Here is a 25,204-nt window from a genome sequence, read left to right on the forward strand (position 1 = left end):
GGAGGCCAGACTTCCAGTAGATGTGCGTCTCCGAGTATCAACGGACGGGATATTCAATACCACTCATTTTAAGTATGTGCAAAGGCTAAAAGACAGTCTGCAACAAGCTTACCAACAGGCTGAGAAGTCTACAGCCAAACTGAATGCTGGTAACAAGAGACGTTATGACAATAAAGTCAAGTATCGAGAGTTACGTCCTGGGGATGCAGTGTTACTTCGTAATTTGGGAATCCCCGGAAAACATAAACTGGCGGACCGGTGGAGAGATGGCGTATATGAGGTGGAGTCACAGATGCCTGGCCTCCCGGTTTATCGCATCAGAGACACCGATGGCCGGGTAAAGGTTTGGCATCGTAATCACCTTCTCCCCATCCCCCAAGTGGGAGATGAAGAAGAGGAACTACAGGCCACACCGCTCAACGGTGAGTTCGATCTATCAGAGAAGGGTCAAGAGACTGTAACTAACGAGACTCACTCTGAAACTCCGGAAGACCCTATGGAGGGACCCTCTCAAAGGGACCATCCCGCAGAAGGGGCATCTCCCGAAGGAGCTACGGGTAAAGGGCCCCGTAGGCCAATGCCTACTAAGGTGGCACCAACAGGCCAGCCTTTGGATCCACAGAGCCCGTGTTTTGTACCCTCAGAGACATTTCTCCCCTCAAGGGAAGAGGCTAGGCCTCAGGACTATGCTTATTACTCCCCCGAGGGAGTTGCCGAAGAACAACTCCGACGGAGTCAACGAGTTAGGTACCCGCCAACTAGGGTTACTTACGATCAAATGGGGGCACCCCATTATGAGGCTCAGCAGTGTTCTCGTAGTAAGATACAGTCTGTGATTGTGATGCTCAACGAATTATGCAATCTCGTTTAGAGTTACCTGTGCTAAGTCATATAGTTACTGCATTTTTTATTATATAATTTTGTACATTGTTGGGAAGTTATGTGGTCCAAGCGAGGACGTTGGAATTTCACCAGGGGGAGGATATAGCCAGGTCCCCCTGTCATGGCTGACCCCCTCCTCCCTTCTCGCCAGACGCTTTGTGCGAGGGAGTGAGGGGGGGGGGGGCGGCGCGCAGAGAGAGAGATCGATCCCTGGTAGCTAGGGACCCGAGCGGCGAGCAGGCCGGTTGCCGGGGACGCGATCGGGCCGTCGCTAAGGCCGCGATCGCGTTGCCACCGGCCCGGCGGCTCGGGAAGCAGGGCGCCGCCATGTTAGGGCTGTTGCGCATGCGCAGTGGTAGAACACAGCGCGGGAGGCCCCAGGATAGCTCGCGCATGCGCGAGATGAGTCTGCCAGCCCCCAGCGTGCACAGGGGCAGAGACACATGACGCCAGGGAGCCAATCGGAAGGCCGGATTCCCCTGCTCCCAGTTAGATACATTTCGCGGGGTTTTGGCAGCACGCAGGCACTCAGGATCCGGACCAGCTAGGGGTAAGAGGTGGATGCAGGGGTCAGTGACCCTCTGCATTAGGCCAGCAGCCCCCAAGGTCCCAGTTAGGTCCTGAGTCACCTATCAGCTTGTGGAGCTTAGGGACAGGCCCTAGATAGGGACACTGCCCCATTATTGGTTGAATAGTCAGGGACAGTGTTGAAGCCGTGCGGCCCTGTGAGGTGGGTTCTGGGCTCAGAACACCACCAAAGACCCTGCGACTAAGAGTGACATTGTTCGCGCTGGACTTTCAACCCATGCGGTGTGGAGGACCACGTCGGATCGTGCGGATTTATATCGCGGTACCCGTGGCTGGAGCCCGGGCAGGTAACCTGCAACTCACGTGCACCAACCAGGCCTATCACCAAACATAGTGGCTGCGCAGTCACACATACACATGTACAGTGGTATTTGACTTTGGGAGCACGAGACATTTGGGTGGGGGTTACTGGACACAGGGTGGGGTCACATTGTGGGAGGTTAGCGTCCGCCGTGACGCCTAGAGGTGGTAGCGTCCGCCGTGACGCCTAGAGGTGGTAGCATCCGCCGTGACGCCTAGAGGTGGTAGCGTCCGCCGTGACGCCTAGTGTGGTTAGTGTCCGCCGTGACACCCAGTGTGGTTAGCGCCCGCCGTGGCGCATGATGATGTTATGATGTTATGATGTTATTGCGTGATATATGTGTTCCCATGCAGTAAAGCCAGTCCTGTTTTATATTCGTTCGCGTTGTGTGGTTGTTTCCTGTGAGGGCCTCCTCCCACTCCGTTGGGATCCCTCCCAGATGGAGGCGTTGCACCAAGAGATGTATAATATGTATGTACCCCAAGTTCCCCTAGCGGAGGCTTAGGCTCCTGAGAGCCACACAGGTTGCACAGCAGGTAGTAGCGGCTGTATTCATAGGGAATACCCGTTACATACAGTAAGTGAAAGGAGACAAACAAAATGAGGAATAATAAGACTAAAGACAGAAGGGACAAGTATTGTTGAGGATGACAAAGGTATAGCAGACCCCCTAATAATTATTTTTTCTCCATCTTTCACAGCTGAAGGGGAGGGACTAAAGTTGGGTAACAGGAATATAAATGGAAATTGGGTGGACACAAGGAGAAAGTCCTTTAAGAACTTTCAAAACTGAAAGTGGACAAGTCAATGTGCCAGATGGGAGACATGCGACATCCAAAGATATTAGCAGAGCTTGGGGGTGGGCTGGTAACATTATTATGAAAAAATAGTCATGCGCAAAAAATAAGGAGAAATTCAGTAGGTAGCAAAAAGGGTAAATTTAATAACTTGAAAAAGTCATAGCAGCATCCAATGTTTCGGTGTATACAAGCACATTCATTATGGATCCATTTTCCATGATTACTACATCTTGACCGGATGTTCAGTCTTAGCACCCATCTTTGATATTTTTGCATTGCTCTAGACCCCTGGCAGGGGCATCCCAAGTGGCTGGACCTGATCATCTATCTGACAACATCAGTGCAATAGAAGAAAAAAATGTGTGATGCTCTCAAGACAATTGTGTAGTTTGAAAATTGTTATAATGAATTGGAAGACAACCTGTTGATATGTATATGTCCTATTGGATCAGGTAAACAGCTATCCCACAAGGCAATGAGGTAAGGATAGTTACCAGTTGATGATCCCTGGAAATTTGATTGAGGCAAAGCTGGAACGGACTCACTTGGGAAGCAGATTCCACGATGAAAAGAAAGTCCTTGTAGATGTCCAGCACCTCCAGGTTGAATGTGCCTCCGTTGTAGAAATCTTCACAGACAAGGAGAGGGAAAAAACGGAGCACTATCTCCAATGCTGTAAAAAACAGCCAATAAACCACAGGGTATGCGTTCCCAAAATAAAGCTATTTAATGGCTCAAAAATCAGTTACAAAAGGTGTGTTTTGTAACTGATTTTTGAGCCATTAAATAGCTTTATTTTGGGAACGCATACCCTGTGGTTTATTGGCTGTTTTTTACAGCATTGGAGATAGTGCTCCGTTTTTTCCCTCTCCTTGTCTATCTGACAACATCATTAACATCATTATTTAACACGTCACCAATAACAATTATAGTTCCAGATGACTGGAGAAGAGCAAATGTTTTCCCACCTTTCAAAAGTAGAAGTAGGGAAGAAGCAGGTTACTACAGGCCAGTGAGCCGGACATTACTTGTGGAGAAGTTAATGGAAACATTACTGAAAGTTAGATTGATTTACTATCTAAAGTCCAGCAACTTGAGATCCCAGACAGTATGGGATGGGCGACTGGAGAAAGGAGGGTTCATGTCAAACAAATGCAATTTTATTTTTACTGTGTTACTGGCTTGCTAAAGTAATAGATTTTAGTAAGGCATTTGACACAGTCCCACATTCAATCTGAACGGCTTCAGTGTACATCTGCATCAGAGCCTGATGGGGATCCCCAAGTGCTGCTCCCTTCTGCACAGGACCAGCGGGCTAAGGGTTAACATTTGCTTGTACTTTGTTGAACTTCAACCCCACCCACTGGAATGTTAATGAGCCAAGAGGACAAAGAACTTTGAATTCACAGCTGCATTCAATCTGAACCCCTTCAGTGTACATCTGCGTCGCCCCAAAGACGGACAGCTAAAGGGTGTGAGCCGTTTGCTGATGTTTGGTGATGTTAAAGCTTCTCTATTTCATTCTGAAACTCACCAGCCCTTTATCCCCTGTACCCAATTTTCCAATTCTTATCTGTCCCTGAAATGTCTGTGAATTGAATGCATAACCTCTGTTCTTTTAATGTAATCATGTATTGTTATAACTTTGTACCCAGGACATACTTAAAAACGAGAGGTAACTCTCAATGTATTACTTCCTGGTAACACATTTTCATAAATAAACATAGAAGACATTTAAACAAGTTGCAATGCTTGGAATTGGACTCTTAAGGTGGTAGAATGGATAAGGCATTGGTTGAAGGATAGGTGACGGCAAGTTGTGGTAAAATGAGTACACTCAGAGGAGGGGTAAATAGTGTAGGATCTCAGGGTAAGTACGGGGACCGGTGCTCCTTAATATCTTTCTTATTGACATTACATATAGTTTGGAGGAGAAATTATGCATTTTGTTTGCAGATTACACACAGATCTGCAACTGGGTTGCCACTAGGGGGATAAACAAAAGGATTAATGATTTTGGTAGATTGGAGGAATGGTCAAAAGTGTTTCAACTACAATTTAATGCCACAAAATGCAAAATAATGGGTCACAAAAATTGCAAGGCAGAATACAGGATTAATGGCACTATAAAGTCAACTACTATAGAGGAAAAGGACCTGGTGGTCATTATTTCACCAGACTGAAAAGTAGGCGAACAATGTAACAAAGCTATTGTCAAGATTCCCTCCCACTATACTCCCCATAGACATGTAGGGGTGCACAGAGGAGTCAAGTTCAGGTCCAGGACTGGTAGGAACTGGAGTCTCCCATGAGGCCAGCAGCCATCTTAGCTTAGGGTATTTAAACCCCATCCAGCCTGCTAGATGTTGCTTTTCAACATTTTTGTTCCTGAGAAAAAGTCTGGCTATTCTCTTGCCCCTTGCTCTTTGTCTTTTCTTAGCTACCATTATCTTGCATCTACTGTAGTTCTCCAGACTTTACAGGTACCTTTTGTTTTGCCTTGTATTCCCCTTGCACTTTATGCCCCCCCATCCCCCTGCTCTTTTGTTTTTCCCTGGCTACCTCACCTTTTTGCACCTAGCTCTGCAGACTTTAAAGATACCTTCTTTTTGTTTTGCCTTTTGCATTAACTGCCTTGGTGTGAACATTGAACTCTATCTACAATATTTAACTTACTGTATATCAGTCTCTTGTTTTTGGGGTTCTGCATTACCTCCCAGGGTTTCCATACTCCTGATAGCTATAGGGAAATCCAGGTAGAATATTAGGGGGTTTAGGGTGGAGAGGTATTAGCAGCAGAAAGAGATTTGGGGATGATGCCACTTTATAGATCATTGGGGAGACCTCATCTAGAGCACTGTGTTCCACTCTGGAGACCAGATCTCCGGTAGGACGTAAATGCATTGGAGATTGTGCAAAAAAAGGGATCTACTAAAGAAGGTGCGGGATCTACAGCATGAAACTTATCACTAAATAGATGAATGATGTATAAAAGGAGCACAGCAAAAAGGAGAGAACTGGAGGCAACTTGAAGCAAAAAAAAACCACAAAGATTTATTGAGGCATACTGTACGCCTAAAAATGTCAAAGAAACCCTCTAAACTTATCAGGAAAGGCTACAGTTTCAATAAAGCACACAAGGGAAGCATATTTCAGAGAAAGAAAAGTGCTAGGACAAGAGGCCATTCTCTGAGGCTGGAAGGTGGCAGGCGAAGAGGAGACGGGAGGAAGTAGTTAATCATGGAAAGAATGGTGGATTAGTGGAATAGCCTCCCAACAGGCACGGTAAGGGTTAATACAGTTTGGGAACGCAAACATTGCTTGGGATCGGCATACGGTTGAATCCTAAATGCTAAAGGAAGCCGAGAGTCAAATAAGGCCTGATGTTTTTCAGCAGATAGGAGAATGGGCAGACGCGGTGGGACAAGTGGTTCTTATCTATGCTTCTTGTAGAGCGGAGCCCCTGATGAAGCTGCTTTATGCACCGAAACGTTGGATGCTACTATGACTGCTTCAAGTCATTAAAATGACCTTTTTTGCTACTCATTGAATTATTTCACTGTTCGGTGTGCTTGACTCCATTTTTCCATGATTACTACATCTTGACCAGATTTTTTTTGTCATAGCACCCACTCTTGATACTTAGCATACAGTAGCTTTTGGCCCCTGGTAGTAGCATCCCAAGTGGCTGGATTTGATTTTCTATTTTTTATAGTGCTGATAAGGTATTTTTCTGTTAATATGTGCTCATTTTCCTATAACCATGAACTTCCATCTCTGTTTGTTTTTTCACCTTAAATTCTTCCTAAGCATGGACACAATGGCTCCACAGCATACTGTATTTAACACCATAGACACCATATTCAGAATCAATATTCAGTACGTCATAGGTTAATGTGCTTTGATAGTTAGATTTTGTTGCAAGAGCGAGCTTCTGGCTGAGGCGTGACAGTAGAGCTGTAAGTATATTTTCCACTTAAAGTACCATGGGAAAAATTAAAGGCTAACAAAATGCTTTGGGGGCACAAGCCTGGTAAACAGCTTCAGAAACCAATCCATCAAACAAACTCAAAAAGTGATACTGTGGGATGTAGAGGGTGTAAGAGGAAGAAGGAATTTCTCATCGATTTTGCTAGTGAAAAAACAAGCTAATTGCTAAAAGAAGAGAATAAAGCTTGTGCCGATCCTTGTGTCTGCAGGAAAATGAGATGGAGGAATTGGCTGTTTGACAAAGAACATCTGAACTCAGTGTCCACTATGTCCATTCTTTCCCTGTTTAGGGAACAAGATGAACAGCAACTACTTCAGTTCCGCACAGCAAGAAGCCATAAATGGATTTCCTTTGTGACTTTTTATGGCCTCTAGGCAGGAGACTGTAATATGGAGTTTGGGGGAAAAGATCACTGTGTCCCATTGTCTTCTTTTTCTCTCGAGCTGCCTATCTCCTGTGGGGCCATTATCTCTTGATGTTACTGTAATTGGAGGTATTATAATCTTCTTCCTTCTTTATTGTATATTTGCAGAAGTATAGCACGCTATGATGCCACGGCTAAGGCACTGTGTCTGTGTGGGAAGAAAATACAAAATCTCTAACATGGTATCACAAGATTTGTAGGTTTATTAAAATATAATGTATACGCCGATAATTCACTAGAAGAAAAGGTCTCTTAATAATATGTTTTTTTTCCCTTTTCTTATGTAAATCTAACAATGTACAATTCTGTACTTAGAATGTTGAGTCCCGGCACAAAAAAGATTATAGTCTAATTTTTGGTGCTTGAGAAATGAAGTGACTTGCTTAACATCCTATCGAGAACTGACACTTGTTGAACCAGGTTGACCCACATCCAAGGTAGTGTTCTTACCACCATTCTGTGCCCTTAGACCAGAGCAGTAGCACGTAGAGTACAAACCACGAATGAAGCGATATAACATACTGTATGTTGAGAACCCTCTTTAAAAAGCAATGCCGGTGCAGGTTGCCACACATGCTATTTGACCCCATCAAGTGGTGTTCCATTGTATTTCTTTCTTCTGTCAGCAAAGTAGTTAAAAAAAAAAAAAAAAGACTATTGTCAAGCCTTAAACCCCAGTGTACTGTATATTAGACTCTAGTAGAGGGACACAGAATTGAGTGAGAGGTTATTTTAGGTCATGTGGAACAAGTCTGTAACCAACGCCTATGAAAGACACAATAATTGGGGTCACTTGTATTGCTATTAGAGGCAACTCTAGGCCATTAACTCCTTTGATGCTGGGTTGGCCTACTACACATGCAGTACATGCCGGGGTTTTCTACTTGTATAAGTAAAGGTTTGATAAAATCAGTGTATTTGCTTGGAGAAAGCAAAGGCATTGTGCTTGTGGCATTTTTCTTTTAAAAGTGGAATACAGCAGTCAATTTATCTTGCTTTACCTTCAAATTACTATCAAAATGAGTCTGTAAGCTCTCTGCCGCTGAGTATATATTGGAAATGCTTTATAAAATGATTATAGTATCCTATAAATATATACAGTATAGAGATTCCAGCTTCATAAATTCTTGCGGTAGTACGACAAACCATAATACGTGATAATGTACAGTACAACAGATTCCCCTTAGCAATAATTAGGGGTTTGACAGAAAATAATGTGTCACAAAATAACATGCAGTGCCATAGGAAACAATACTGCCAGATATTAAAGAGCTTTCCCACACAGCCCACAATAAAATGCAAACCACTTTATTTGAGTATTTTCCTTAAACATGCTAATTGTTTTCACAAAAAACTCAATGAAAAGCTATTTAAAAATACTTAAAGGAGCAATCCAAATGTTTTTTTGTTTTTTTTTAAAACAGGTTTGAATCAGGGCGTCTCCAGAGCCGAACCCCATTCATTTCAGCTCCGGCGTCCACCTGCTTACAGAGATACTTAACTCCGTAGGGGGTGCCGGTATCTCCTGCAAGTTTAAACCTCCCATGTTATCTGAGCCAATAGGAAGCCGCACCGGATGATGTCACAGCTTCCTATCGGCCTGCAGGAGGCGGGAGCTTTTAAACTCCGTCATTACGTGAACCCTGGTAGCCAAACTGGATCGGCAACCCCCTTCGGAGGTCTTTAGAACAAGAATCAGGTGGTTCCCAGAGTTAAATGTATGGGGTTCGGCTCTGGAGACCCCCTGCTTCAATCCTATGTCAAAAGAAAAAAGTAATGGGGGGAAAAGGCCAGCATACAGTACAGATATCCAGAAAGGAGAATTGGAGCACAGCTACATAAAAAATATGCTAGAGAGTGTTTCCCAAAATGAGAGGTTTATTATGGTCAGAGCATGGTTAGCAGAAAAAATAGAGCCCTCAGGCCCCCACCGACATGTTTCGAGCGTGCGCTCTTTATCAAGGTGTACAATGATCTAATATTCCCCCTTACCTAATATAGGGCCTCATGCAGTAAGCCCCGATACAAAATTTTCGGCACGAATTGCGAAAATGTTTTTTTTGGGCGATTTGCCCTCGCAGTATTCAGTAAGGGCCGAATCCTTCCGATCCCTGCTGAAGCACTGCGAAAGCAAAGCTGCCGATGAGCTGTGGCGATACAGCCTGGCTCCCGATAAGGCTCCCGATAAGCCTTTGGTGCCGATAGATGTTTGCAGCTGAGAGAGACAAGCCGCTCTCTCAGCGCAAACTTCGGCACCAAAAAAAGTATTATAAACAACTTTTATTCATAGTGTACATGTGCAGGGGGTCTTCGGAGCTGAACCGCGTTGGTTTGAGGTCCGGGGACCCCCTGCCCCCCGAGATACAGGCCCCTTTATGAGGTGCCGGTATCCCTCGGCGTTTAAAGGTCCCGATCACGTGACCGCGACCTGTAAACAAACCAGAGGGATACCGGCACCCCATAAAGGGGCCTGTATCTCGGGGGGCAGGGGGTCCCCGGACCTCAAACCAACGCTGTTCTGCTCCGGAGACCCTCTGCACATGTACAGTATAAATAAAACACACACACATCAATAAAGACTCGTTCCTTACCTTGGCTGCTATGTGCAACGGTAATGAAGCAGCATGAATGTCTTTTTAATTATACTGTACAGTGAGCAGGGGGTCCCCTGAGCTGAACCGCATTGCTTTGTGGAGCAGGGACCCCCTGCTTCCCGAGTTACAGGCCCCGGTATGTGTCATCAGGTGGCAGTGTCGCCGCCATGTTTATAGCGTCCCCGCAATAAACATGGCGTCCACACTGTAACCGATGGCCCAAACCGGGGCCTGTAACTCGGGAGGCAGGGGGTCTCTGAGCCACAAATAAATGCGCTTCAGCTCAGGGGGCCTCCTGCTTCCGCACAATATTATTAAAATACATTAATGCTGCTTCATTACCATAGCGGATAGCCGCTAAGGCAATGAAGGGGTTAACGCATAGTAGCATGTTTATTGGGGACAAATGCCCCCAATAAACATAGCATCAATACACAACATACAGTATAGTAATGGGCAGAATGACTATTATCCACAAATGGATAATAGTGCAGTTGTCCATTTACAATACATACACAACAATAAAGACTTTAAATACATATAGCACTCACCCATGTCCCACTGCCACGATGAAGGCCATCCTCATCTTCATCCTGCCCATGCCCCATCCGCTTCTGCAAAACAAACACAAGAATTACAACATCCAAATTAATGTCCCCTAACCCCTTAATCACCATAGCGGTTATTAACCGCTACAGTTATTAAGGGGTTAAGCCACCATCACCCACATACCCTCCCCCACAAAGCCCCCCAACCACCCTCACCCAATACCCACAGGGGAGTCCTACCAAATACCCTTGGGCCTAATACCCCCTCCCCCAGCACATACAGTACAATAATGTGCCAAATAACTATTATCCACATAGGGATAATACATTATTTGGCCATTATTAAACACATTCAATAACGTTAAAATGTAAAGAAAATTGAACTAACCTCATCAATAAGAAGTCTCCGTCGCCAGCATCATCCTTGGGGTCCGTTGCCAACATTATAAATAGCCACAACATTTGAATATCATTAACATAACACTGAACCCCTTAATCACCTTATCGGGTACTAACCTGAAAGGTAATTAAGGGGTGAAGCCATCCTGCAATGCCTACAACAGTTATGCATAACATCCTCAGTGAAATAAAAACCAATTGCCTAACCAAATTCCATTTAATCATTCAATCTGTAGGCTCACATGCCTCATAAAACATTGCATTTACAGTGTATACATGTAGCATAACATGTAAACTGCATGTACACGCTGCAAATCAATGTTAACAATACAATAATCCCACTCAAATCGCCATACATCACAAGAAGTATATTATTTAATACAATAAACTCACCATCAATGAATTACCACACATCACTTACATCCCTAAACAATTAAAATACCATCCATACCAATTACACAATGAACTAAAGCTATCCTAACAGAGAACAACTTCAAAACATAGTCAAAAGTACACCAACAATTACAATATAATAAAGCAAGGCTTTCCATATCCTACTGTACGGCCTGGAAGCCCAAAACTTACATCTGTCTAAAAATAAAATACATTTAGCACACATCAATGCATAGCCACAATGATTAACAATACAGAATTAGAAGCTTTAACAACACTATCATTTCTTACCCTGTATATATATCTGTACACATACATACAGACATACATACAGTGGGAAGAAATGATATGCATTGTAAAAAATGAAAACATGCAAAAGCAACACAAAAAACAGTTACATTAAGTACATTTCTTTATTTAACTTACCATTACTTGCCCCCACCGACTCCCGTTGATCAGCTTACTCACGAACCAATCCACGACACCATCCAGGAACAAATCCACGAACCAAACCAGGAACCAATCCAAGAACAAGTGCAGGAACCAATCCAGGAAGCAAGCCACGAAGAAATCCAAGAAACAATCCACGACACGATCCAGGAACAGGAACCCATAAAAGAAAAAAACATAACAAATTAAACATTAAAATAATAAAACATGACAATCAAGGGTTGTACTAGTTTTATTCTTAGTGAATCTGTATTACAATACCTTGTTCCGGGGTCTTCTTGACGTCCGGTGCCACGCCCTGGTCTTCAATCTTCAGGAGGAGGTCCGTCCTCCTCGGCATCTGCCTTCAAAATGAGACGACATAGGCTTTTAAAGGCCTATGACGTCACATTTGTCGTCATATGGTTCCCACGGCCCTGATTGGGCCGTGAAAACCATGTGTTTTGGCCGATGTAAAAAAATTGATGACGTCACTTAAAGGCAATGCCAGCACAGCCAATCAGAATGACTTTGCTGCTATTGCCTTTAAGAAAACGTCATGAAATGACACATGGCCGGACTCACATGGTACTTGAACCAATCAGAGTAGGGATGGAGTTCCCACGCTCTGATTGGCTGGCTTACCATGTGAGTCCGGCCATGTGTCATTTCATGACGTTTTCGTAAAGGCAATAGCAGCAAAGCCATTCTGATTGGCTGTGCTGGCATTGCCTTTAAGTGACGTCATCAATTTTTTTACATCGGCCAAAACACATGGTTTTCACGGCCCAATCAGGGCCGTGGGAACCATATGACGACAAATGTGACGTCATAGGCCTTTAAAAGCCTATGTCGTCTCATTTTGAAGGCAGATGCCGAGGAGGACGGACCTCCTCCTGAAGATTGAAGACCAGGGCGTGGCACCGGACGTCAAGAAGACCCCGGAACAAGGTATTGTAATACAGATTCACTAAGAATAAAACTAGTACAACCCTTGATTGTCATGTTTTATTATTTTAATGTTTAATTTGTTATGTTTTTTTCTTTTATGGGTTCCTGTTCCTGGATCGTGTCGTGGATTGTTTCTTGGATTTCTTCGTGGCTTGCTTCCTGGATTGGTTCCTGCACTTGTTCTTGGATTGGTTCCTGGTTTGGTTCGTGGATTTGTTCCTGGATGGTGTCGTGGATGGTGTCGTGGATTGGTTCGTGAGTAAGCTGATCAACGGGAGTCGGTGTGGGCAAGTAATGGTAAGTTAAATAAAGAAATGTACTTAATGTAACTGTTTTTTGTGTTGCTTTTGCATGTTTTCATTTTTTACAATGCATATCATTTCTTCCCACTGTATGTATGTCTGTATGTATGTGTACAGATATATATACAGGGTAAGAAATGATAGTGTTGTTAAAGCTTCTAATTCTGTATTGTTAATCATTGTGGCTATGCATTGATGTGTGCTAAATGTATTTTATTTTTAGACAGATGTAAGTTTTGGGCTTCCAGGCCGTACAGTAGGATATGGAAAGCCTTGCTTTATTATATTGTAATTGTTGGTGTACTTTTGACTATGTTTTGAAGTTGTTCTCTGTTAGGATAGCTTTAGTTCATTGTGTAATTGGTATGGATGGTATTTTAATTGTTTAGGGATGTAATTGATGTGTGGTAATTCATTGATGGTGAGTTTATTGTATTAAATAATATACTTCTTGTGATGTATGGCGATTTGAGTGGCATTATTGTATTGTTAACATTGATTTGCAGCGTGTACATGCAGTTTACATGTTATGCTACATGTATACACTGTAAATGCAATGTTTTATGAGGCATGTGAGCCTACAGATTGAATGATTAAATGGAATTTGGTTAGGCAATTGGTTTTAATTTCACTGAGGATGTTATGCATAACTGTTGTAGGCATTGCAGGATGGCTTCACCCCTTAATTACCTTTCAGGTTAGTACCCGATAAGGTGATTAAGGGGTTCAGTGTTATGTTAATGATATTCAAATGTTGTGGCTATTTCTAATGTTGGCAACGGACCCCAAGGATGATGCTGGCGACGGAGACTTCTTATTGATGAGGTTAGTACAATTTTCTTTACATTTTAACGTTATTGAATGTGTTTAATAATGGCCAAATAATGTATTATCCCTATGTGGATAATAGTTATTTGGCACATTATTGTACTGTATGTGCTGGGGGAGGGGGTATTAGGCCCAAGGGTATTTGGTAGGACTCCCCTGTGGGTATTGGGTGAGGGTGGTTGGGGGGCTTTGTGGGGGAGGGTATGTGGGTGATGGTGGCTTAACCCCTTAATAACTGTAGCGGTTAATAACCGCTATGGTGATTAAGGGGTTAGGGGATATTAATTTGGATGTTGTAATTCTTGTGTTTGTTTTGCAGAAGCGGATGGGGCATGGGCAGGATGAAGATGAGGATGGCCTTCATCGTGGCAGTGGGACATGGGTGAGTGCTATATGTATTTAAAGTCTTTATTGTTGTGTATGTATTGTAAATGGACAACTGCACTATTATCCATTTGTGGATAATAGTCATTCTGCCCATTACTATACTGTATGTTAGGGGGGTATAGGTGTTGTTGGGTATATATATATATATATATATATATATATATATATATATATATATATATATATATATATATATATATATATATATATATATATATATATATATATATATATATATATATATATATATATATATACATATATATAATTATTTAATTATTTATTTAATTCGTTATTGTGGGGCTGAGGTGTTTTTTTTTTATTATTGTGGGTAGTGGGGGTGTGTGAAGGGGGCATTAGCCCCAACGGTGGTTGTTTAGGGCTTGCGGGTGGGTAGCGGGAAGCCTTAACCCCTTCAGTGAAGGGGTAAAGTGCCCCCGCATCCCCTCCGCAAATCCTAAACTCACACCCAGGGCCAAATACCCCCCTCACCCATCCCCGCTACCCACAATAACGCTGGCACGGTGGGCTAACCCCTTCATTGCCTTAGCGGTTAGCCGCTAAGGTAATGAAGTGGCTTTTAAATGCCTTTTTCCTGCCTCGGATGCATGCCGGGGGGCTCCGGTGCGGGTATCAGCTCCGGAGACCCCCGGCATCAATCACAGGCAGGAAAAAGGGCTGATTTTTCCTAAGTGTCGCCCTTGCCGATGCTTCTCCTTCAGCAAGTTGCCAACTTTAGTTGGCGGGCTGGATTGGCCATAAAATCTCCAATCTGGCCTGCCGATCAGCACCAAAAAGCTGATCGGGGCTTACTGAATTCAGGCGGGAAAAAAAAGTCCCGATAAGTGGCTTATCGGCAGCCGGGTGGCGAAATTTTTTTTTTCGGAAGAAAAGTTGCCGATAATTCCCACTTATCGGGGCTTACTGAATCAGGAGGGCAAAAAACGGCTATAAAATGCCGAAAAAGCTTTATCGGGGCTTACTGCATGAGGCCCATAGTCTCCTTTTCCCGCCAAACGTCCCATTAACCCGTCGCTTAGCTGTATCACCTGCAATGCGCCCTGTTGCCAGAGTGCATCACGAGTACCACGCTTCACGGCATACAGTACAGGCATACCCCAGTTTAAGGATACTCACTTTAAGCACACTCGCGAGTAAGGACATATCGCCCAATAGGCAAACAGCAGCTCACGCATGCGCCTGTCAGTACGTCCTGAACAGCAATACCGGCTCCCTACCTGTACCGAAGCTGTGCGCAAGCGGGGAGACTATAGAGCCTGTTACACATGCATTATTTACATCAGTTATGCACGTATATGACGATTGCAGTACAGTACATGCATCGATAAGTGGGGAAAGGTCGTGCTTCACTTTAAGTACATTTTCGCTTTACATACATGCTCCGGTCCCATTGCGTACGTTAATGCGGGGTGTGCCTGTGTTACATACACGCTCCGGTCCCGTTGCGTACGTTAATGCGGGGTATGCCTGTATGTGTGTTTAAAAAAAAAAAAAATCAGTTCTGTACTATGAGAAAATAATTGTAGCATTTAAAAAAACAACAACTCTGAATTACTTTTTTAATGTATTATAATGTAACCAGCATATTTGGTTCTATAGCAACAATTTACAAAGTCGCATCCCTTTCCTCTTCTGAAACAGGCTCTGGCACACCCCTTTTTGTGCCCTGCCCTCTCTCTAGCAGTGCACCAATTGTATCCAGTAACTGCCTGGTCACATTATCTTCCCCACAGAACTTTGCATTTTTGGTCCTCTTCTGCTGCACTGACAGCCAGGGCCACCACCAGAAATCATGGGGCCCAGGACAGATGAAAGTAGCGCACCTACCCAACCATAGCGCACCTATCACGAAAACATTTTTTTTAGCGCGCAACTTTTACTTAACTGTTTTCTTGGTATTGTTAATACGGAAGCGGGTGACTGATTGACCCCCTGGGTGGGTTACTGCCTGGGTAGGTGACTGCCTGGGTGGGTGACTGACTGCCTGGGTGGGTAGATGACTGCCTGTCTGCCTGGGTGGGTGACTGACTGGATTTGGGTAACTGACTGACTGCCCTTGACTGTCTGCATGGTTGACTGACTGACTGCCTTTGGGTGGGTGACTGTCTGCGTGGGTGACTGACTGACTGGGTGACCGATTGACTGCCTGGGTAGGTGAATGACTGACTGCCTGGGTGGCTGGCTGACTGACTGGGTGGGTGGGTGACTGACTGCCTGGGTGGGTGACTGACTAACTGCCTGGGTGGGTGTCTGACTGCCTGGTGGGTGACTGCCTGAGTGGGTGGGTGACTGCCTGGGTTTTGACTGCCCCTTGACTGCGTGGGTGGCTGACTAGGTGGGTTACTGACTGCCTGCCTTTTGGGTGATTGACTGCCTGGGTGACTGACTGCCTGGTTGACTGACTGCCTGGGTGGGTGGTGGGTGACTGCATGCGTGGGTGGGTGGCCCCAATACATTTTAAAAAGACCCCACCACATTTTAAAAAGACCCCCACCATCCCAATACATATACACAATAGCCCCACCTCCCCATTACATATACAAAATACCCCACCTCCCCAATACATTTACAAAATACACCAACCACCCCAATACATTTACAAAATACACCCACCACCCCAATACATATAAAATTCAGACTTACCTTGGGGATGGTGTCAGGAGGGGGGGCTAGTGGATGCGGAGGGGTGCTAGTGGATGCGGAGGGGGCAGTGGATGCGGAGGGGGGGCAGTGGATGCAGAGGGGGGGCAGTGGATGCGGAGGGGGGGCAGTGGATGCGGAGGGGGGCAAGTGGATGCAGAGGGGGGCTAGTGGATGCGGAGGGGGGCTAGTGGATGTGGAGGGAGGCTAGTGGATGCGGAGGGAGGCTAGTGGATGCAGAGGGAGGCTAGTGGATGCGGAGGGGGGCTAGTGGATGCGGAGGGGGGCTAGTGGATGCAGAGGGGGGGGCTTTTACTTAACTGTTTTCTTGTTATTGTTAATACGGAAGTGGGTGACTGACTGCCTGGGTGGGTGACTGGGTGACTGACTGCCTGGTTGGGGGAAATAACATTCAGCTTGAAGCTTTTGCAAAGCATTCATTACTCATGTGACATCACACTTTCATACTGGATACCGGCGTCTCGTATTATAAAAACTTAAATGTGACATCCCTAGGCTGGACCCTCGGGTACCAAAGGAGTTTAAGATGGGTCTGCCATTCATTTAGGTCCTAGGAGGAGTGTCGTATTTAACTAGCAACAAGTTTTGACAACAGGAGAAAATGCAGAACTCACTCTGATTGTATCTTCTTTAACTTTGTTTTTGACTAAGCCACTGATTGAGTCACCTGTGCTGAAGCAGGGATATCCTGAAACCCTGACCTGTTGGTGGCCCTTTTGGATTGGAGTTGGACACCCCTAATCTAAGGTCTTTGCAGGACAGTGATCAGAGTGTCTGAAATAAAATAGTGTCACATTACCCAATTAGAGGAGCATTCCTACCTACTTGTTTAAATAAATAAAAAAAATAGGTACAGTATATGCAGAAGGTCTCCGGAGCGGAACCTCGTTAATTTGAGCTCCAGAAACCCCAGCTTCCCCAGATGCATACCTCCGAAGGTGCCGCTGGTAACTTAAGCAGGTTTAAAGCTCCTGCATCAGGCTGGCCAATAGGAAGACACGACGGGTGACATTCCGGCTTCCTATTGGCTTCAGTAGTGCAGTAGACTGAAACCTCCATATTGTTCACCAAGCCAGAGATGCTACTGGCAGCACTTTCGGAGTAAAGTATCTCTGCAAGCAGGGGGTTTCCAGTGCTGAAATTAACACGGATAGCTCCATAGACCCCCTGCTTCGTACCTGTCCCCCCCCCCCCCCAGTGAAACCCCACCTTTTGATAGGAATTCTAAATCAGTTAAACAGTGGCGTAAAACTCTTTTGCTGGAGGAAATGATGTCCCTGTTATGCAACTGAGCAAGGCACATATTTAGAGCAACAGTCACAAACATGAATAAATTGCTTCTAAGCTACATAATGGTTGAAGCCAAGCGTACAGATGCTGTGCTAGAAGGAGAGATAGAGAGAGCTGCAGATGAAGATTGAGAGCTAAAGAGGGCGAATAAATGAGACAGCTAAAGATAGTGAAAAGTAGAAAAGGGAAGCTAAAGACTTAGGGGGAGACAGAATTAGATGCAGAATCAGATAAACTAAACCAGAAATGACAAAGAAGAAATATAAACAGTTATAAAACACATACTGACTTACATTACCCATACAGCAGCTTCATGTCTTCACAGACACACACGAGCATTTTTGCAATGCAATGTTTTATTCGTTTGTAAATACGATGAGCGCAGATTTGGGAGGGGTTTGATTTCCTCGGGCTGTTCCCTTCTTGGTGATATCATTAGGTGCTAAACAGGAGTCAACGCTTCCCCTCCCCTTATCTGTGCTGGGCTCTGACAGGGACACAAGGCCTGTGCACTAGGATTATATTTTACATTTCAGTGATAACAAGTAATACGAACCTTTATAAAATGTGCGTTGTATTTATGAATACCGCATCAATATGATGCAGGATTTGTTGTTTTGAATGATTGTTGTTATGCTGAATACCCGATTTAATAACATTTAAATTCACAAAATAAAAGAGCTGGACATAGACAGCATCCCTTCTTCGGCAGTGTCACAGAGTCATAAAGTCACAGCATCATGTGATGTCACATTGCCATATCAAACGCCGCATCAAATGACACCGTGAGGTACGCTGCACGAGGCAACCCGCTGTGGAGAGGGTAAGAGCGTGCGGGCACACGTACACACCACACATCTCTCTGCCAGTCCTGCGGCCCCGAGCTCCCTCATCCCCCTCCTCCAGGCAGCAATAGGATCCAACTTCCGACCAGAGGGAGGAGCTGGAGGTGGAGGGGGCTCCACGCCATCCCCCCTCCGGTCGGGTGAAAGTTGGGTCCCATCGCTGACAGGAGGGAGAGGAGAGAGCGCGGGGCCTCCGAAGGCGCGGGGCCCAAGGCGGGTTGCCTTGTGCTAAGGCCGGATCTGCGTTGTGTGTGTATATATGTTAATTAAATTTAATATATTATAATTTCCATAATATCACTATTAATATTCTCTAACTATGTGTGCTACTAATACTAAACGAGTAAGTTATATACAAATGTTCACATACAGTTTCTATAATAATATAGAAAAGGTTGAGGAGGGCAACTTGTTTCAAGAAAAGAACAGACACACACACATTATATATATATACAGTGTTCGACAAATCACCCAAAAATCTACTCGCCCAACCAAAAAATCCACTCGCCACCTAGTCCCGCCCCCAACCCGCCCCTAGTCCCGCCCCCAACCCCCCCTAGTCCCGCCCCCAACCCCGCTTTAAAATAAAATATATAATTAAAATACATTTAATAAATTCCTAGTCAGAACAACATTCGTTTTTGATAAATGTATTTAGTGTGTGTGTGTGTGTGTGTGTGTGTGTGTGTGTGTGTGTGTGTGTGTAAGTGTCGGATCTAGAAATAAAAGCCAGGTGTGAATGACTAGTTTCCTGAACCCCTTAACCAGTGTCTGGACGTCCCCGCTTCACAATTTCTAAAGCAGCAATCCCGCCTGGGATCTTACCTGATCCGCAGACCCTCAATGTCCAGGTACCTCATTCCCGCAATGTTATAAGTTGGAGGGGATGTGTTCCCTACCTGTCTTTTGGGTTAGGGGGGCTTCCGATGTCTTCTGTGTGAAGCTTGAGTCAGATCTGGAATAAAGCAGTATAGGTTATTTTGGTGTAGTATAGGACAGTTAAGATATATAGGGTAAATAAGATATCCAGATACAGAGAGGGGGAGAGAGAGGAAGAGAGAGGAGAGAGAGGGGGGGGGAGAGAGGGAGAGAGAGAGGAAGAGAGGGAGAGAGAGGAAGAGAGGGAGAGAGAGGAGAGAGAGAGAGAGAGAGAGAGAGAGAGAGAGAGAGAGAGAGAGAGAGAGAGAGAGAGAGAGAGAGAGAGAGAGAGAGAGAGAGAGAGAGGAAGAGAGAGGAAGAGAGGGAGAGAGAGAGGAAGAGAGGGAGAGAGAGAGAAAGAGAGAGGGAGGGAGAGAGAGGGAGAGAGAGGGAGAGAGAGAAGAAGAGAGAGGGAGAGGGAGGGAGAGGGAGGGAGAGGGAGGGAGAGGGAGTGAGAGAGGGAGAGAGAGGAGGAGAGGGAGAGAGAGGAAGAGGGAGGGAGAGGGAGTGAGAGAGGGAGAGAGAGGAGGAGAGGGAGAGAGAGGAGGAGAGGGAGAGAGAGGAAGAGAGGGAGAGAGAGGAGAGGGAGAGAGAGGAAGAGAGAAAGAGAGAGAGGAGAGAGAGAAAGAGAAAAAAGAGACAGAGGAGAGAGAGAGAAAAAGAGACAGAGGAGGGAGAGAGAAAAAGAGACAGGAGGGAGAGAAAAAAAGAGACAGGAGGGAGAGAGAAAAAGAGAAAGGAGAGAGAAGGAGACAGAGGGGGGAGAGAAAGAGAGGGGAGAGAAAGAGAGAGGGGAGAAAGAGACCAGAGAGAGGGGAGACGGGGGAGACCAGAGAGAGGGGAGACCAGAGAGGGGGGAGACCAGAGAGAGGGGAGACCAGAGAGGGGGGAGACCAGAGAGAGGGGAGACCAGAGAGAGGGGAGACAGGGGAGACCAGAGAGAGGGGAGACCAGAGAGAGGGGAGACGGGGGAGACCAGAGAGAGGGGAGACGGGGGAGACCAGAGAGAGGGGAGACGGGGGAGACCAGAGAGAGGGGAGACGGGGGAGACCAGAGAGAGGGGGGAGACCAGAGAGAGGGGGGAGACCAGAGAGACGGGGGAGACCAGAGAGAGGGGAGATGGGGGGAGACCAGAGAGAGGGGAGATGGGGGAGACCAGAGAGAGGGGAGATGGGGGAGACCAGAGAGAGGGGGGCAGGGGTGACTGACTGACCGGGGCAGGGGTGACTGACTGACCGGGGCAGGGGTGACTGACTGACCGGGCCAGGGGTGACTGACTGACCGGGGCAGGGGTGACTGACTGACCGGGGCAGGGGTGACTGACTGATTGGGGGAAGGGGGGGGGAGGTACCTCTGGTGTCACACATACTCCCATACACACATACACATTCTCCTATATATATACACACACACACACACACACACACACACACACACACACACACACACACACACACACACACACACACATACATACACACACTCCCACATACATACACACACTCCCACATACATACACACTCCCACATACATACACACACTCCCACATACATACACACACTCCCACATACATACACACTCCCACATACATACACACACTCCCACACACATACACACACTCCCACATACATACACACTCCCACATACATACACACACTCCCACATACATACACACACTCCCACATACATACACACACTCCCACATACATACACACTCCCACATACATACACACACTCCCACACACATACACACACTCCCACATACATACACACTCCCACACACATACATACACTCCCACACACACACATATATACACACCTATATACACACACAGGCCGCGACCAGTACCACCACGCTCCCCCGCCCATCTCCTGCTCCGCTCCCACATGAGGGGGCTTCCCCCGCTCCCATCACCCGGCGCGCTCTCTGACGCGGGACCGGGGGGAAGCGGGGGGAGGGGGGTGGGGGGAAAAGCGGGGACATGAGAGGGCATCCCCCGCTCCCATCACCCGGCGCGCTCTCTGACGCGGGACCGGGGGGAAGCGGGGGGTGGGGGAAAAGCGGGGACATGAGAGGGCATCCCATCACCCGGCGCGCTCTCTGACACGGGACCGGGGGGAAGCGGGAGGGGGGGAAAGCAGGGACATGAGGGGGCATCCCCTGCTCCCATCACCCGGCGCGCTCTCTGACGCGGGACCGGGGGGAAGCGGGAGGGGGGGAAAGCGGGGACATGAGGGGGCATCCCCCGCTCCCATCACCCGGCGCGCTCTCTGACGCGGGACCGGGGGAAAGCGGGGGGGGAAGCGGGGACATGAGGGGGCATCCCCCGCTCACATCACCCGGCGCGCTCTCTGACACGGGACCGGGGGAAAGCGGGGGGGGGGGGAAGCGGGGACATCCCCCGCTCACATCACCCGGCGCCCTCTCTGACACGGGACCGGGGGGAACCGGGGACATGAGGGGGCATCCCCCTCTCCCATCACCCGCCGCGCTCTCTGACACGGGACCGCGGGGGAAGCGGGGGGGGGACATGAGGGGGCATCCCCCGCTCCCATCACCATAACTGTGGGCAGCAGGAGCACCGGGGAGGGGAGGGGAGGGGAGGGAGGTGGAGGAAGGCACAGATAATACTTACTGTGTCCTCCATCCTCCATGGGAAAAAAATGGCCGCTCGTTGGGGGCTGGCTCATATAGAGCCTGGCCGCGCGCCCACAAATCCTGGGAGCGCGCGCCAATCATCTGTCAGGTAGGGGGAGTTTTTTTTTTTTTCAGCCAGCGCGAGCAGGGAAAATTTAAAAAACAAAACACGTGTGCTGCTTGGGCCAATAGTTTCTCGCCCGGGGGTTAAATCCACCCGCCCCGGGCGAGTAAATGTATAGGATTGTCGAACACTGTATATATATGTATATATATATATATATATATATATATATATATATATATATATTCTGTTTGATTTATGAACATTGACAACACAGTCTATTCACTATTATGCCTTGTGCTGTCACCACATTTATTACCATTATATGTCACTGCACACAATTAGGACTGCATTTAATAGTCTATTTGTGAATTTGGTACAAGCGCAGCACATTTCTCTATTTATTACAAAACATGCCCTATCACGTGGGGGCCAGCACTCCAGGCGTTAAGTAATGCTTCCCTTTTTCTTGTTGGCTGAATCCATCCGGGCTAAGGGGGGTGTCAGCTTTTGTGTCTGCGGAATGCTACTTGCCTTTGACACTTGGGCACATTGGTGCTAAATATTTCTTGTAGCGTATCCAATTGATTCATAGTAGCTCGATTCACGGAGCTCTCTATGGTGAGGATGTGGGAGGCAAACTAGCCCCGGCAACTACACATGGTATAACAGTAAAAGTAATAAGCAGAGATTCTGCAAGGATTGAAAAGTTGGAGAAAGGGACTGAAAGTCGGATGAAAGTCGGAGGGCGAATGAAGGAGTTCAGTTTACTGTTTGTAGCAGAGAACAAGGATGGACTTGCATTGGTGAACGAGCTATTGAAGTCAGATGGCTTATATATTTCATATTGTACCTCGGAAGGGAGTAAAGATTTCATCTGGGCAGGTTGCCCTCATTTATTTTCTGCCTTTAACTCAATCTTTGTTGAAAAATGTAATTCTGCTTTAATTATATATGAGGAAACGGGCGTGCGGCATGAAAGCCAGAGGCAGAAACTGCGTGTTACCAGAAGTGATATACAGTATGTTAACAGTTGGCAGCTACCATTTTTTTTTTCAGTGACAATTTACAGACATAAAAAAAATCTGGTGTTAGAAATGCCATATGGTTTAGTCAGCTTGTGTGGGTTCTCTAAGATGGATATACCTGCCAAAACATCATTTAATTATTCATTCAGTTAATAATCAGTTTGTTAATTAGCTCTTGGCTCTAGCTTTCACCCTGACAATATATTTCAGTTGCAACAAAGCAGAGGCAATCAGCCATGCAACACCTTGTCTAACATTTTAAGCCGTTGTTACCTCACTTTATCAGATGTTTAATAACTTTTCATCTGTACACCCAAAAGGCTATAAGAATTTAAAAAGAACTGGGCAAAGAGATAATGGAGGTCTCGCAGCTTAAGGGGTTCTATGTATCAAGGCACTTTTGGGGTTCATTTCAGCTTCGGAGACCCCCCTGCATCACGAGATACTTACCTCTGTAGTTACTGCTTGTAATTGTTTTTAATACTTTTGCATGCCTATAGGAAGACGTGACGCATGGCGTCCAACTGCATACACTGCTTCCACTGCAGCTCGGTATTCTGGGAAATGACATGCAAATGAGCAGTGTCACATTTTGCTTCAATTCCATTTTGACATGAACCCCTATAAGCGTATGTGTGTCGCATTATACAGCTTTTCAGCACAGCCTGCATTAAAGTGCTGTGCTGTATTAAACCCACAATATTACTGCCATTCATTCAGTTTTGTCATACAGTATGTGGGAGTAATGGGATGTGTTAGGAGAGGAGACACTTGACACATACTTTTATGATAAGTATCAAGTTCTGTGCTGCTTACTGTCTTTATCTGCAGTTGTTATGCATCAATTACACTGCCATGTGTACATTGATGTGATCCGTCTCTAAGAAATGCACATGCAACCTGATAAACAAGGACTGATTTACATGTTTTTACTCACTCTGCAAGACATTAAAGCAGCAGTCCAAGCTGGGTTATTTTATTTATTTATTTATTCCCACCTTTAATTTGTGCATCAATACAATCCACACAATGATAAGTAATTAGCTCAGTGGTCAATTGATCCATTCTCCTGTGATTGATCGGCGAAGATTTGGCTCGGGGGTTCACTAAATGGCTGTCAGTGCAGCAGAATAGGACCAAAGATGCAAAGTTCTGTGAAGATCATGTGACCAGACAGTCACTAGATACAATTGGTGCACTGCTAGAGATAGGGTGGGGCTCAAAAAGGGGTGTGCCCAAGCCTGTTTCAGAAGGGGAAGGGGGTGTGCCTTTGTAAATGGTTACTAACGAAACCAAAAATGGTTGTTACATTATAATACATTAAACCTTTAATTCAGTTGTTTTTTTTAACGCTACAAGTATTTTCTCATAGTACAGAGCTACCAGGAAGTAATACATTGAGAGTTACCTCTCGTGTTCAAGTATGTCCTGGGCATAGAGTTAAAATGACAAATAATACATGGTTACAAATACAGTTACGTAAGTGAACAGGGTTTACATTATATACAATAAATAGCATGCACAGTTAAATATAATATATATTACAGGCGTATGTAACAGTTACAGACAAGATTAGAATGTGAGACATCTTTGGTTTTGAAAGAACTTAAACTGGTGGTGGTGATTTTGCTTTGTCTGCAGCTTTACTAGTCAGTTTGAGAAACATTTCACCCATATCTTTGAATTTCAACCAACATTTGTAGGCCAGGTTACACCTGAGACCAGCTCATAAGGAACCTGACGCGTATGAGAGAGCCAGGGGATTTGTATAGTATGCAAAGAAGCAGAATGCATCTCATCGGGAGCTCATAATCGGTCAGACTTGGCAATTCCTTATGTCTTGGAGTCAGGTGCTAGCCCTACTGTCAGGTGCGGAAAGCCAAGATGAGGGAGCCTGTGATTTCTTTGCCAGGCTGCATCTT

At 45.7% G+C, this 25,204-nt stretch overlaps 1 protein-coding gene and 1 long non-coding RNA gene across 4 annotated transcripts in view; one reads left to right on the top strand and one right to left on the bottom strand.

Annotated features, from left to right (window-relative positions):
• Nucleotides 1-25,204, top strand: part of IGSF21 (immunoglobin superfamily member 21) — a 462,769-nt gene that overhangs the window by 256,947 nt on the left and 180,618 nt on the right. The window lies entirely within an intron of this gene.
• LOC142496553 (uncharacterized) lies at nt 15,034-19,589 on the bottom strand. The gene is made up of 3 exons (XR_012802053.1): nt 19,534-19,589; nt 17,114-17,273; nt 15,034-15,305 (listed from the first exon to the last, which is right to left on the bottom strand). It is a non-coding gene; the product is annotated as an uncharacterized LOC142496553 (long non-coding RNA).

The sequence above is a fragment of the Ascaphus truei genome, chromosome 6 (genome assembly GCF_040206685.1).
Source record: "Ascaphus truei isolate aAscTru1 chromosome 6, aAscTru1.hap1, whole genome shotgun sequence".
Lineage (NCBI taxonomy): Eukaryota > Metazoa > Chordata > Amphibia > Anura > Ascaphidae > Ascaphus > Ascaphus truei.